This window comes from Dermacentor albipictus, chromosome 3, assembly GCF_038994185.2.
Source record: "Dermacentor albipictus isolate Rhodes 1998 colony chromosome 3, USDA_Dalb.pri_finalv2, whole genome shotgun sequence".
Taxonomy (NCBI): domain Eukaryota; kingdom Metazoa; phylum Arthropoda; class Arachnida; order Ixodida; family Ixodidae; genus Dermacentor; species Dermacentor albipictus.
Genome location: NC_091823.1, coordinates 10,526,273 through 10,541,343, shown reverse-complemented (window position 1 = coordinate 10,541,343; position 15,071 = coordinate 10,526,273). Strand labels below are relative to the sequence as shown.

The following is a 15,071-nucleotide window of genomic DNA, read 5'->3' as shown; positions in this document are numbered from 1 at the left end:
CTGAGTTCATTAATGCTGTGTTATAGCTGTGTTTTGGTATTGACCAAGACACTGCTATAAAGCAATAACGAAGTTGGGATGGGAGGAGGAAGATGAAAAGGAAGGAAGGAATAAAGGTGGGGAGGTCAACCAGAAGCACGTCCGGTTTGCTAACTTACACAGGAGAATGGACTTAAGGGAAAAAAGAAAGGAGAGGGAGGGAAGAAGGCACTGTAAGTGTGAGTACATGCGGATACCCATCAGTTTACGCCTATAATCGGACACTGAGGCCAATCGCTTTCATGAAACGCAGCAGTGCCCACGTCGCTTTGTAAGCCTGCGACACATGGGGCCATGGTATGAGAATCTTGGACTCTGAAAATGGTCTGTTATCTAATCGGTTTAACACCCTCTGAAGAACGTCGCGTTCGTTGTCATAGAGATCACAAAAACACAACACGCGCTCAATCGTCTCTTCACAGTTGCACGAGTCACAGATTGTTGTGTCGCACATTCCAATAAGGAATGAGTATGCTCTCGTAAAAAGCCACCCCTAACCAGAGGTGTCACAGTAAAATTGCATCACGGCGGACGAAGTTCGATGGAATCTGCAGCTTCAATGTAGGGCCCAACCAGTGGATACGGCAGTTGGAGAAAATCGGGGTGTTCCACAAAGCTTCAGTCTTGGTTTGAGCAAGTAAACGAAGACCTCTCGCGGCATCTGTCCTTGATAAGGGTATAGGAAGTGTCACGGTTTCTTTATGGGCTGACCGGGCGGCATCATCAGCAAGGTCATTTCCGACGATGCCACAGTGCCCCGGAAGCCATTGGAAGATGATGTTATGTCCGTCTATGAGGGCTTGATGGAGAACCTCTCTGGTCTCAAACACAAGTTGGTCATGGGTGTTGTGTCGTAAGGCTGACTGCAGACTCTGAAGGGCTGCCTTGGAGTCACAAAAAACGACCCACTTTCCTGGTTTGGCTTGTGCGATGTAATTAACAGCGGTGAAGTTCTGTTGCCGTAGAGGTCATTATATGGGACACTTTGAAAGTAATTGTAATTTGTAAGGCCGGGATGATACCAGCGCCTGTGGAGCTGGTGGCTGATACAGATCCATCGGTGTAAGTGTGCGTTCTTTGTTCATATGCCTCGTTCAGTAATGACAGTGTGAACTGACGTAGAGCCACTGTTGAATGACGGCTCTTCTTCGTTATTCCTGGAATCGTGAGACGTACTTGTGGTTGTCGTAGGAACGACAGGGGTGCTGCTGGTGGAAGTTGGGATAAGTGTTGCAAATGCGTATGTTTTTAGAGGGGAGTAACTTCACGACTTGGCTAATTGAAACTTGTTGAAACTGGGCCAGTCTCCTGAAACAAAGTTTCCTATTTTAAGTGTTGGCCTTTGAGTTACGCTATTGTATTGTAGTGAAGTTCAACCAATTTTCGAAGGGGCAATGCATAAAATTCCTGGACATGTATTGAGAGCGAATGTGTAAGGCAGCCAGTGAGCGATTGAGCCAACGAGTAAGAGCGAGTGAGTGAGCCAGTGATAGACTTGCGTGAGCGTGTAGGTGAATGAGTGAGGCAGAAAAAAGACTACACGGCTACAATACCTCGTGCCCCTGCACGAGGTATTGAGCGAGTAAGAGAGTGTCGGAAGGAGGAAGAGAATGACTCAGTGAGTGAATGCGTGAATGAGTGAGTTAATGAACAGAAGGTGGAGCTCGACAAGAACGAGGCTCTGACGTACAACTCCAACATGAAATTAAAGCCATCCTCGACTTGCGCGTTTGCTGAATTAGCGAAGCAAGTGCAAACGCCACCTTCGCGCTGAAGAATGTCGAGTTTCCGCGTGAACCATGAGAGCTCATCATTCTCGGAAAGCGCGCCGCTAATGCGCGAAACACAAGGCAGGCGTTCGTACAATAGGGAATACCACGCAATCTCCATTACTCATCTCACGGGGCTTCCTCGCCGGAGCGTAAAAATTCAACGGAGATTATGCACGTAGGTTCCATATAGACCGCTGTCTTCGACCCTAAAGTGCAGATACACGACGCATAATCCGTTTCGTGCGCAAATTCGCAGGGAGAGCGTATAGTTCTTCATTTTATTTTATTCTCCTTTGCAGAGCCTTGGGAACTTAAGAGATGGCAAAACCGATAACCTCCTTTTGTGAAGCCGTTCGCAGGCAGGCCCTCTCGTGCGAAAGGCGCGCGAGCCGTGCCTCCACCGTTGCGTCGTCCGCGGCTGCTGTCGAAGGGAACAATTCTTCATTCTATTTTAAACCGCCTCGCCCGCCCAATGGCCGCGCAGCGATCGGGCGCACACATGCGTGGGCATCGGGCGCCCTTCGCCAAGGTTGTGCCTATCTGCGAGCCTTTGCGAAGTGATGTATGAACAGGGGCTCCCACCGCCGCCGTGTGCGTGTGTGCGGCGCGTGACCCGTTGCCGAAACGTGAGAGCGGCAGCCCGTGCGCCCACGCGGCCACGAGCCGATGTAGCGAGTGCGCGGCGATCTTTCACCGCGATCGAACGTCCAGCGCGTAAGGCACGCCGAGTAAAAGCAGCGTCGACGACCTGCCGTCGAACTTCGCAGTTCGGTGCCGTTACATATTTCACTGCGCGCGCACTCGCGCGCTCTCGGAGTCAAGCACGCGTGCATCCTCTCCCGAACCGACCCGGGCATGACCCGGTATCGGTACACGTACCCTGTCGAACTAAATACCGTGCAGCACCATGCAATCTGCAGCGGACGCTAGCCAATTAAGTGCGGAATTCACATAGAGCAATCGGAACATGACTGATCGTCACGCACTCGCTCGCCAATGAAAAAAGCCAGCTGCACCGTGTGATTTCCCAGATATCGACCAATCGCGAGATACTCTTGGGAAGTTTCAGACCTCTATTAATGGCGCAAAAGCGATGACACACAAGTAGCGCGAACACAAGCACACGCGAATGTCTGTTCTATGAGTGTTGACGGCTTTGCGACGTGTTAAAGCACACGTTCGTCTACTCTTAGAAGAAACGCGTCAGTAGCGTTAATTAAATTATGGGGTTTTAGGTGCCAAACCACTTTCTCATTATGAGGCACGCCGTAGTGGGGGACTCCAGAAATTTCGACCACCTGGGGTTCTTTCACGTGCACCTAAATATAAGTACACGGCTGTTTTCGCCCCCATAGAAATGCGGCCGCCCTGGCCGGGATTCGACCCCGCGACCTGGTGCTTAGCAGTCCAACACCATAGCCAATAAGCAACCACGGCGGGTGGATCAGTGGTGTTCAGTCTGGTATTACTTCAGTAGTATTCCTTCATTAAAGTACGAAAAAAAAGAACGATACGCCACGTTATGGAAATACGTATTGATTAAATATTAATATGAAGTCTATATGCCAAATCTAGGCTGCTATTAGCGTTTTAACGCCAATAAAGCGTGTCCCTTAATACTACACGACGAACGACTCCAAATAGCAAATTTTAGCAACTTGCGCAGCAACAAGTTCTCCGTAGCTAAACATTCTCGGGAACAACCGCTCTCTATAACGCCAGCCGCAACCTCCGTGTCAGTGCATGGAATTAGCGAGACACGTGCACTGCACAGGTGAATGCGCCGTGCACGAGGTCCGCAATGCATGCACGCCGCCGGCACAGTCAGTGGACCGTGCGCGCCTGTGGGACAGAAAGGGCAAGAACGCAGGAAGAAAGCCTCCCTCCTAAAACAAAAGCCGATTCGCCGAGAGAGAGGGAGGCAGTTTCAAGGGCCGCCCTCGCACCGGCTTAGAAATCCTTTCGTTCCCCCGTGATCGGGTAGACCTTCGATAGCCGCATTCGTGCCTGCCCTTGAAACGAGCGAATCGAAGAGCCGTGCGGCGGCATTGATCTACACGGCGTTTCGCGCTTTCCTTCATCGTCTCCTCGTTCGTTCCTGCTCTTACGCATACCTCTGAACGTGTACGCAATGTAGGGGGAATGAAGACGCTTTTGGGCTTCGTTGCAGAGGTGTCGCGCCGCAGAGAGCACGCGACATGTCCAGGCATATCGATATTGGCTCGTGGCCCTGTCGGCAACGCACGGCCACGATTCAGGAGCGAGCAACCTTGGGCGAAAACGCGCGCACGCGCGTGCACGCGCAGCAGAGAAAGGCTCGTGGTCGCGCAGTTCTCCTTCTGCAGGGCGGCCCTTCCTGCCGCGAGGTGCAGTGCTGCCGCGTTCGATGGCGCGTTCGCGCGCACCTGGGGCCGTTTACTGAAACGCTTATTCGCCGGCGCCCCCACGTGCATGCCAAATAACGCCTCTGTGAGTTTGTGCACCGTATAATACAGCGCAAAACTGGTCTCCGAATGTAACATCACGAAATTGCGGCACTGTATTGCTTTACTCGGAGCTACTGAAAGACCAGCACGTACAAAATTTCTCCCCCATTGTTATACGGTATGAGTTCGGCATTCGCGTCATATCTAGGTCGTTCCCGCAATTCGCATCATTACGGAAAAACGAAACGAATTACAAACAATGATTTATCTGGCATTACAGATAATTCTAGGATAACATACGCAGTACTTTGTTAGGAAACGAATTATACTGTGTGGTAAATGTAGTGGTACAGTGGTACGGCATTGGACGTTTACATTCTAGTGTTTATTCCGTTTTTTATATGTTCCAGCGCTTTCATTTCCATGCTTGCCCGTGACTAATTACCAAATTAGGTGTTTAATTTAAAGCCACCTTTTAATTAAAGCCTAATTTATTTGGATATTTAGGCAACCCGCAGGCGAGACATTGGGGTTCAAAAATTAGACTTCGACTATAGTGTCCGGCTTCAGAGCATTTTGCAAAGAGTCGATTCTCGAAGTTAATGGCGCACACATGACATCGCCTCAGCGCGTTTTCTGGTGCTGATGAATAGAGCTTCTTCATGTGGCTATAGTTTATGCCAAAGCGCGGTCACATGGACCTGAAAAGCGCATGGCCAATGGATTTTAGGTTGCAAGGAAGGTCGTGAAGAAGTGTTAAAACTGTGAGCAGCAGTGCACATTGTGTTGGCGTTCCACTCCGTGCTACCGCCGAAGGCTTGGATGATGCATCTCGACAACATTCCTGAAGAGTCGTCAAGGATCAGTAGCTCGAACGCCTGGTTATGGAGGACTTAACCGTAACAAAGAACATATATATCTCCTCGTCAATTTCCAAAAGTGAAGTCGCAGATGAGAGTTCAAGGGAGGTCGTAAAGAGTTTCGAAAATTAAGCGATAGGAAAGACACCAAAATCAAAGTTAAACAGGCTAACACGCTGAGTATGTAAGGAAATACAAAGACTATGTTAAAGAGCCTGAGTACCTCAGGGACACTTGTTAAGGAGTAAGGAGCACAAAAGGTGCTGCTGTTGTCGTTGTTGTCATAGTAGCAGTTAGTAATAGTAGTGGTAGTGGTAGCAAGTAGTAGTCGTAGTCATAGTAGTAGTAGTAGTAGTAGTAGTAGTAGTAGTAGTAGTAGTAGTAGTAGTAGTAGTAGTAGTAGTAGTAGTTGCTGTTGTTGTTGTAATGGACGCAGGACGCAGCGTGGAATCACTGCGATTCCTACGGCAACACATAGCATAAGGCAGTGACGTCACTCAGCAGTTGAGTGAAGCTTTCTTCTATCCGTTCAAGTTTCGGCACACACGTCTTCGCGAGTCTGGTGAAAGGCATCCCACGCACACCTCTCACACATGGGACGTTCATTCCCGACGACCCCTGCCCAGAGCTTAACAGGCTGCAGTTTCGCTCGAAAGGAACTCGCAGCTGCGATACCGCTTCGACGGAAATCCGCACCACCTAACCGATACCTATAGCAGGGAGAAAAAAAAAAAACCGCAGCGGATCGTTAAGGCCGAACACGCTGCCAGTCGCGTCGGCGACTCCTTGATGATGAGAGGTGGGAATGGAGGAAACCTCGATTCTCCGCTCTCACGATCTCCTTCTTACGTTCTCTGCACGCACGCAAGCCTCGACAGAGCAGCAACGAAGTACGTGTGCTGGTGAGACTCACCGGCCTCTTTGCAGTAGACAACATGCACACGAGAGCCCGGTCGGCGTCGTCGAAAAAAAAAATAACGAAGGGAAAATAAGAAAAGAAAGGAAAGCGCCAACTCACGAGCGGGACTCGCTCGTTGGCCGCGCAAGGCAGATCAGGACGGACGATGTGGTGCGGCGTCCACGGCACCACGACTTCAAGCCGAGAGGAGGTCACTTTTGCTTTCGGCCTCGCGATCTTTCTTCTCCTCCATCTGAGCGGAAGACGCGGCGCAACCGGAGAAACGCGCTTGCGGATCCCATCGGTCTCAGCACCGCGTGAGGGATGCCGGGACAACCAGTTCCAGATGACTGCTGCTCGATGTGGTCTGCCACGTTTCTTTTTTCGGCTGCATGTGCGTGTTCCCCACCACCCATCTCTCCCGTTCCGAATGGACCCTCTGCTACTCCGCCCACGCTGTTGACGCCCTTTTGTAGCCGTGCGCTGCAGCGACGAATGACCAATGGCGGCCCGAAGGGAAATACTCGAAAGTGCAACGTCTTCCACTGCCGCGGTCGTTGTCATCGCCATCATTAACGAGGATCTCACGAGAGCTCAGTGATGGGTGCGAATGGTGCCAGCCTCAAACCACTTCAGTATCGACCATTCCCTGCCTTCCAAAGTTGATATGTCGTCCTTTAAGTCATGACAAGGCGTTGGGACGCATCCCGCATGTACATCTCATTTAAGATTTAAAGAAAACAAAACGAGAAAGAACGAAAGGAGGCTCAAAAGGGAGAGGACAAACACGCGCGGCGTGCTTTTACCCAGAGTTTTACTGGGTACTTGTGGGGAATATCTGCAACAGTGAGAGCCGTATGCTGCGGTTGCGAGTAGTACGTAATGTTGAGAATCTTTACTGTATAGTGTAAGGGGTAGAAGTAACACTCACGATGTACTCGTGCTCTCTGCTTCGCCAGTGACGCTCGGTCCTTCAAGATTTTAAGAATGCACGCAGACTTCAGATAACGATTCTTCAAGTCTAGCTGATGATGATTACGTTGAACATCAAGAAGAACAAACAACGCGACGTAAGATAAGCGTTCAATTCGAGACACTTTCAACGAAAATAAGCTATACAATGAGGAAGACACTGTAGTGGTGCGTGCTTCCAAGAGGCAGTGCGCTTCGAGCAGGTTTCAGTGCGGTTAGAAGACGAGTTCTACTCGTTCCGCTCTTAGTGCAGCGCAATTAAGACCCCTTCGCAGGTACACCTGCTGAAGTGATCTCTGTGGTTTACTCGAAAGACGCTCAGCTGAGACAAGTGCCTGCTCAGATCGCCACGCCAAGCGCCTTCGCACCGCCATCACTCTCGCACTGGCAACGTTTCACGTGCACGCCTTCTAGTCCACCCGGCAGCGTTGCGACACTTCCACACCAGGGGCGTGGCTCGTTATTCCCAGCCACGCTGTCTCTGTTCGTCACGTTCCCAAGGTCGCCGACTGCGCCGGCGGGAGAGAAATCACTCGCTGAGCACGCCCAAATGGCGGCGGCCCCTTTCTTGATTGTCGGTTCCAGCGGCGAGAAACGACCACGTCCGGCCGGCCAGCCGGCGCTGTGGGGAGAACGATGCCGCCGAAGCGACTACCCAAGGCAGCGCCTCCGAAGAAGAAGGCGCCCCTTTTGTTTTGACACTCCGCACACGTGAAAACAGCGGCGCGGCCCGTGGCATCGTCTTCGAAGCGATCCATCGCTAAGGGCGACTTTGAGAATCAGCCCGGAGCGCGCGAATACGCTCTGCCAAAGCGCCCATTTGGGCTGGCTCGTTGGTCGTGATCGGAGCGCGGCGCGCGAAGCCACGGAAGGCAGTCGCTCGTGTCGCGCTTCGTCCCGCGTGCTCCTCGCTCGGTGTTTACGACGAAACGCTCGACTGGCTTTCCGCGTGCGCCCTCCCCCTTCGCGGTCACGCCGAAGACGAGAAGGAAAAGAAAAAAAAAACGTGACGAGTTCACGCAAGACGTGTCTTCTCAATCATCGGCGCAATATGACTATATACTGCCACCGGAGCATAGCAGGCAACCTCGCCCGTGTCTTGCGGTGGCCTTACTACGCTGCCTAAAGACGGTCATTTGAAGATCCCCTACGGCCAGAGAAACAGAAAGAAAACGCCCCTGGCAGTATAGCATTGACAACGGCCGCGAGTGAGCCACATGTTCAACTTGGCTCGGCACCTGCTGCCAAGCGCAAATCGATGAGCCGCACTGGCCGTTCTTGCGGGGGACGGCAGCCCTGCGGCCTTGACGACGCCGATGCGAGCATGTCGTCGGCGGAAGGACTCTTTCCAACGCGACGGCGTGGCGCACGACGGCACTTTGCACGGACCGTTTAACGGAGGGAGCCCTCCCGAAGTTCCTGCACGCGCGTTTTTCTAAAAAGAAAGCAAAGAAAGCATGCATATCCAGGGACTTCAGGTCCTTCGAGCAGACGCCGAAAGACGGCATTGTCCCGCCGCCAGGATAGGACGCGTGTTGAATGTATAAGCGCAGCCACAGCTGCATTTTGATGTCTGCCAGTGCCGGAGAACATGGGCACGGATTCAAACAGCCGTCCAACATCCGTTTATCCACCGAGAGTGATGGAATTGTGTAATTTGGGTGCACGAGCTTGGTTTCAATGACTCTGCAGTGAGCTGAATTAGGCTAATCGTGATGATCACGGTCACTATTAATAATAACTTACGTAATTTTACGTCCCGCAACTGCAGTTTCGTTATTACGTGCACCCCGGATTGATTTCGTCTGTCTGGCGTTGTTTAACGTGCACCTATACATCTAAGTACACCAGCGTTTCTGCCCCAGTACTCTGTCCCAATACAAACACCGATTTTCTCTTTCCCGCAAAAATAAAACGACAATTAGAGAAAGCCCGCACCTACCAAGTGGAAATGTCAGTCTTCAAGTCAATTAGATTAAAAAGAAAATTGGTATTACGGTGCCAAAAGCCCAAATGTGGAATGAAGAAATACAAGGTTAAAAATATGAATTGGCAAGGTATACTGTTCGGCCAGATCCTAATTTGTACGGTGAGAAGTCATGACTCCAACACTCTAATATTTAAGAATCCGGTAATGAGAAAGCATATTTTCTAACAATACAAATTTGGCCGCGGTATCGCTCGAATATGAGAACAAGAAAAGCGAGAGGTGTCTGAATAGTGAATCTGCGACACAAGTGAGAACCGACTTCTCAAGAAACCGACTTCTCTCGCCACCGTGATGATAAAGCACAAAAGTGTGACAACATAGGATGTGCGCGTAAATTCTAACCTAAATCAAGAGGAGAACACGCGCGAGAGGAGATGCCACGAAACACTCCTCGAGTGCGTACGCAACACACAGGGCTAGCAGTAAGCACACGTTTAAAACGCACCAAACATTATTCTACAGTGAGCCCGTACAGAAATACGCATGTTCTTTAACATGATTACACTGAAGACCTGTAAAGGAACAACTGGCTGTCTTGTCTCTCTTTACCTTTCGTAATGCCTCGCATCCTGAGAAGGACGAAGGAACACACTTGGCTCGACGACAATGGCAACGCACCGTGTCGCGCTTAAAGATCGATCGCCGCGCCAATATAATACGCGTATACAGTATACGCGCGTACGTATATCCCCAACACGTAGCAGCCATCATGTGAGCGGCCTTTATGAGCCTGCACCGGCGGCGCCGCGCACCGACCAGCTCTCGCGTATATATATATATATATATATATATATATATATATATATATATATATATATATATATATATATATATATATATATATATATTGATAACGCCTGCTCGCTCGCGTTCGCCCCCCCCCTCCGCCCCCCGCCCCCCCTTGTAATCGGTCATTTGTCAAAGGCGCTCCTCGCACCGCACGGATTTCCTGCTTTTCCTCGCGGCACCGGGAGCGCAGAAATAGAGCGCGCGGATCCATAAATTACCTCCCTCCCGAGTCCGGCCTAGAATATAACGAAGAGTTAATAGGAAGTCGATATGCGATCGACACGTGGTATAGATCGGAGGCGAGTGCGTATACCGCGCACGTGCGATATACGCCCTGCTGTGTGTAGGTTGCGCCACGAGACCGCGTGCTGTAGAACGTCTGTAAGCACGTGCTCAGTTCAGCCAATCCGGAACGACCATGTTTTCCAGTGTAGCGCGCTCCTGCGCGGCGTAGACTACCGTGGTAATGCCGTCAGCTTTTGGGTGGCGTTCAGACTAGAGGGCAAAAAATGCGCGGTGTCACTGTCACTAACACTAACAAATGCTTTCTCGGGTTTTGCGCAGCAACGAACATGTAACTAATCACTACAGGGTCGTCAAAATTAAACTATCGGTAATTTTAGCAAGAATGTTGTACAGTAACTACGCAAGAGTTGCTTGTACAGGTGGTTTACGCGCGCTCTTGCAGACACACTTTTCGCGAACAAGTAATGTCAGTGAGTACATAATTAAGAAATGCTTGTTAATTAAATGCCTGAATATCACTATTACAGTATCTGTTTATATCAGAAAAATGAAGACAATCGCATTCGTTGACAACGCCATCTTATCCGACATTTCTAAAGCGTATGCGTGCTCCGAGGTATTCGCAATCAAATTCAATGCTCAGTAGTTATTCACCTAAATTTGTTCGCAGGAGCAGATAACAGCCAATCGTGATTGTCGCACATATTATTAGCGAAGGTGGTCGGCCATTGTTAAACGGCACGTGCGAACGAAAAGCTTCGTGAATTCGGCCCCTTGCTTTCATCAACGACATTTCATCGCGATCCTGCATTTTCTTCTGCTCTTTCATTCCTCTCTCAGAGTCCGGAGCAAATGAATGGAGTCCAAGGTCTTCGCTCTACTCGCCGCATCACGCCTCAGAAACCCGCCAGCGCTTCGTCGTGTCGTTTCAACACGCGTCAGGTGCATCTTGCTCGCGTACCTCTCTTTCGTTTTGCTCCTTTTAAGCGGGAAAACTGTGTTATCCGCCCCAACTATTCAAGCGAGTCATTAGCCGCACGAATGAAAGTGCCACAACCATTTCTTGTACATTGCGACACTCCGAGTTCCTTTCAACCGGGCAGGCGACGGAAGACGACGCGGTGAATGAATGCACTAGTATTTCTCTCTTGGGCCGACGGCTGCAACGCTGATTCCCGAGGCCCGTTGAGGTCGCGCCTTCAACGCTGTCCAGCGGGCCGCGTCATCGTTCGCGCAGGCAGCGCGTGCACCTGAAACCGAGCCAGTTAGTTGCACGCACAACACGCAAGCCACGGGTTATGCGATACCGCCGCGTCGCTTATGCCGTGTTTTCGCAGTCGGCACAGGCCACTCGTTGTTCGGCGATCTGACGGATGCCGCTGATATGAGACCGCTGTTGACTACAGGCGCTGAGTAGCAGCGCGTACAACGCGTAGTGTGTTGGGGAAAAAGAGAACTTTTTGCCACAGTGAACCCCCTCAGCACTAAGTCAACAAGTTAATGCGGCTAGCAACCAGCGAAACCACTTGAACTAAACACGTATCGGCCCGCAAGCAAAGACGAGAACTTGGAAACATCGATAAAACGACGTTTTTATTCTCTGTAAACCTTCTGTATTACTCACTAACGGTCGATAATGCTCCGCGGAGGTACTTTTCCGGCCTGCGAAAGACATGGCCACTTTCGTTGGCGTAGGATGCAACGAGTTTGTTGTATTTCTCACCATTCGTTATAATAAACATATTCAGTTCGTTCCATTTTTTTAATAGAATACCTAGTTGCTCAATCGCCATCGTCCGGCGGGATGCCGGTGCGTCCACTTCGCGCCCCCAGGTTTTGACCATGCGTCCAAATCGACTGGCACAGAGAAAAAAACCTCTGCCGCAAGTACGGATGCGCATTGTCACCACTATCCCATATTTTATATTTAGTGCAGTGACGTCTGTTCTCTAATAAGGCGCTGCGACGCTCTCACTACGGTGGATAAATTTAATTAAGAACAGCGAAAAAACACGTGAAATGGACGCGCCGACGCATGCCTGCTCAAGCATGCACCTCGAAAATACGTGTACACGCGCTCGCCGCTTTAGGCATGTGCGCGTATATGCGCGCCTCGACTCTATGTACGCCGGTCATATACCAACCCATTGTTCTGCTGCGTGACGCTTCGTTATTAGAGCAGAAATTATTCCCTAATTAAGCTCTAAGCGCTCTAATTACCGCACAGATGCCCGCAGTGCTTCTACCGGTCGTTCGCCGAACGTTCAGTAAGCCTTGGAAACGAATAAAATCCAGCAAAGAACACGCAGAAGCTCTGAGCCGAAGAAGCGCACAACAGAAGCAGCAGAGTCAAAAATACGTGGTGGCTCTTTGACTCCGTGCGGTGTTCGTCCGTTGTTGCCTCTTTGCGTCTTATTCCTTTTTTTTTTTCATTTTTCCCCTCGTAATCACGCACGCAACAACAAATCCGGCTTTTGTCGTGTAGCCCCGAAAAGAATAAAAATCGTGCTCTATATCTCTCGCGTATACTGCCGCATTGATTTGCGATATACGTTACGCTAGGTTGCATTTGGTACACATACGCCACGTTAGCGCCCCCTAGCCGTTATTATACACGCGTGGTTTACGCGTTCAGGTAGAGTCTGCCCGGCTGAGAAAAGGAAGGAGCTTTTGCGAAAGAAACACGTTCTGGCACGGCACGGCTGCAGCGTCTCCGGTCCTTATCCACAGTTTCTTAGGGCGACGGAACCGTAATAAGCCTGCCCTGGCCAGACGACGCTAGCCCCCCCTTTTCAGCCCTTCCCTCTCCCACGCGCTGCTCAATGTACGAAACGCAGCCAAGCATACGCAAAGCACGGAGCATGTTGCTTCGTTATTATACCATAGTGAGACGTATACGCGCTCTTATCCCTTTTCTATAGCTTGTTTGTTTTCTTACAAGGAACCGCGGCTCCTTCGGTCGCTCGGCCGGACGATCATGCCAGTGAGCCGCCCGGGGCCGGTGCAATCAGATAGGCCGGAGGAGAGAGAGAGAGATGAACCAGACGTGGCAGGCGAGGGAGGACGCCCGGCAGCAGCAGCAGCAGCAGCCTTTCGGGATCACGGAAAATTATGCGGCGGCCGGCTCCCATACCAGGAAAAACATTATGTAAAAATGTGAGGCACTGCCGGTAGTTACGCAGCGCACGCGCGCTTCGCAGCAGAGACGCCAACAGCGCGCACGCACACGGACGGCCCACGAAGCAGGGCGCGCTCGCAAGGCCCGAGCGCATGCACAGGCCGCGCCGCGCGCAGTTCCGTTTGTCACGTGCGTCGTCGTCGTCGTGTCAATCACGTTCGCGCGCGTTTTGGCGCGAAGCGTAGCGGGAAGAACTTCAGCCAGTTTGCCCTCGTTTCTCGCACAGAGCCACAAGCACCGAGGTTAGACAAATCCGCGCACTATCAATTATTCGCGTGAATATATAGCTAAACGATCGCAGCACCAGAAGTTGCGCTAGTGATTTTTGTAAGAAGATCTACGCCAGATAAAATAAAAAGCCCAGGATAACAGGGTTTGGCCAAACCGCCGCTTATTGACTCTGTACTTGCGGCTCGCGGTCGGCTTTGCCGACAGGCAGCCACTGCCCTTTTCAACTTTGGTATAAATATAATGTTGGGCTATAGCTAGCTGTCTAGCTAGGTATCGCGCAATAGGTATTTTTCGGGAACTGGTGCATCTGCCATTCTCAGAGACTGGATCGCGCGTCTAGCAGTCAGGACAACTAACCAAAAGGTGTTAAAAACCGATATGACATTAAGCCCTGGAGCTCTCGTGTTTTGCTGCTGCTGCTCCTCTTGGCCGATAGGCGAGCTTTCCTGTAGCGCTTTAAAGATGTCTGTCTCGCTTCCCCTGGTATAAAATACGGATATGTCAGGATTTACAGATGGAGAGATGCCTGTGACAATGGTACGCGAATCGCCTTGCTGAGAGGTTGGCAGTTCCTTCGACCGGGCCAGCGAATTGAAAGGGCGGGCTTGACTAGTTTTGCGAGCGCGACTACACTGAAGGAGCCGACGCGATGCCTCTCACAAACCTCGGGTTGAAGCTCACGTCGAGGAAACAGGGTTTATCACAAGAACAATAATAAATAAACACCCCGTAACTTGTCCTACCGCTGACGCATCTGCATGCGTGGCAATCTATAGCGTGTCCCAACGACCGTTAGCCAAGCTGGTCAACGAAAATAATTTAAAAACACGCTGCAAGATATGATTTCAAGACATACCGTGTCTGGTTGTCAGAGCGCTGACGACCGAACACTATAGGTCTGATAATTGTGTCTTGCACTGTGCTTTTTAATTTTCTTTTTCTTCATTGAGCAGCTTGGATGACGTTCGCTAGGACACACGGTACACGTGTATGATAGACTATAGTCCCAGCGATCTCTGCAATTTAACAAAGGTGTTTCCTGATCAGCTACATCTTGCGGCATGATTTCCCGATTCCCCTCCTTTATTCTGTTGCTCTCCTGCCTTCTAACCTTGTTCGCAGACGCCCTTCCTATTCCGTTACTCTTGTGCGGTATCCGACGGAGTGTTTCCTTCTGATCCATCACATGACTAACGCCTACAATTCTCTCCACAAGCCATTGGGACCTTAAGGGAATGTCTTGTTGCACGCATCATGAGTATGATGCGGCAACTTTTTAACCGACATGGACAATCAGCACAAACATTAGTATACACAGAGGGCGGACGCACCGTAAATGATGTATGCGAGTGTGCCGGGGGGAACTTTGCAAGCAGGTCACAATTAAAGTTCTAACGAATGAGCAGGCTCACTCCATGCATGCATAGGTACACCGTTACGGAACTCGAGGCGCGTATCCCACGGAAAAAAAGTGGAGCGACGCGTGCCTGTGATGTGGTTCCGGGCACGCACGTGGTTATACATAGAGCGCCCGAAGAAACCACGTATGTCCGTGGTCGGCGAAGTGGTCTCACGGAAATGAAAGTCTGATTGATCGGCGTTCATGTCGGCGGAAGCTAATTGCGAACCATGAGCACACCGAGTCGGTCGGAGACATCACGTTCGCCTCC

At 50.8% G+C, this 15,071-nt stretch overlaps 2 protein-coding genes across 8 annotated transcripts in view; one reads left to right on the top strand and one right to left on the bottom strand.

The window, feature by feature from the left end:
• LOC135919543 (protein Shroom3-like) overlaps window positions 1–15,071 on the bottom strand; it is a 612,939-nt gene that overhangs the window by 453,256 nt on the left and 144,612 nt on the right. Inside the window, exon 1 of one of the 4 annotated variants that reach the window (XM_065453438.1) lies at window positions 6,116–6,173. The exons of the other annotated variants lie outside the window; for them this stretch is intronic. The gene's annotated coding sequence lies outside the window, so the exon portion shown is untranslated. Of the gene's footprint in view, window positions 1–6,115; window positions 6,174–15,071 lie in introns of those variants that run through there. 4 annotated transcript variants of the gene reach the window in all.
• LOC135919544 (uncharacterized) overlaps window positions 1–15,071 on the top strand; it is a 148,954-nt gene that overhangs the window by 74,280 nt on the left and 59,603 nt on the right. The window lies entirely within an intron of this gene.